This window comes from Cherax quadricarinatus, chromosome 26 (genome assembly GCF_038502225.1).
Source record: "Cherax quadricarinatus isolate ZL_2023a chromosome 26, ASM3850222v1, whole genome shotgun sequence".
Classification (NCBI taxonomy): Eukaryota; Metazoa; Arthropoda; class Malacostraca; order Decapoda; family Parastacidae; genus Cherax; species Cherax quadricarinatus.
The window spans coordinates 25822477-25823278 of NC_091317.1; positions in this window are offsets into that span (position 1 = coordinate 25822477).

Sequence of the window (802 nt, forward strand, 5' to 3'; positions counted from 1 at the left end):
TAACTGTATTGTACAAAACCTTCAGGTAGTTCCAGTTAACGGGGTTGAGTCCTGACCGACCTCCGAGGGAGCTCCGATTTGTATCTCATCGCTTTGATTTATTATAGATTCTGTTATTCCAGTCAGACTCACGAAGAATTACGATAATTACAAAAATAATTTTCACTCTCTTAATCGTAGCTACTTTCACCGTGGTTTAGCGTCGCGTCATTGTCTAGTACCAATTATTTGTTTTGATCTTATTGTTTCTGGAGGTCTCTGGCATCCTGCTAATGCAAGAGTAATTAAACAATAAATTCGGTTATCTCACTGTTATTACCTCTCTGGCTGGCTACAAGACCCGCCGGGGAAGAATATGTTAAGTGCATCGGTGCTATATGGAAACCCCCCACTCGTTGCTTCTCTGGAAAACAGACCGTAAGTACCAAGGCAGATGACCCCTCCTTTTTACACTCCCAGAGAAGCCATACTAAGTGAACCTGCCTAAAAACATTGAAACCTTCAGTATATTTTAATATCTAATGCAGAGTTGTTCATATATATATATATATATATATATATATATATATATATATATATATATATATATATATATATATATATATATATATATATATATATATATATATATATATATATATATATATATATATATATATATATATATATATGTATATATATATACACTCACACATATATACATACATATATACCAGAAATATGCCAAAGTATCGGTAATGGCCGATAATTCGATATCATTATAACTTTTGGTTATATCCCTTCACTCGTATGTACATATACT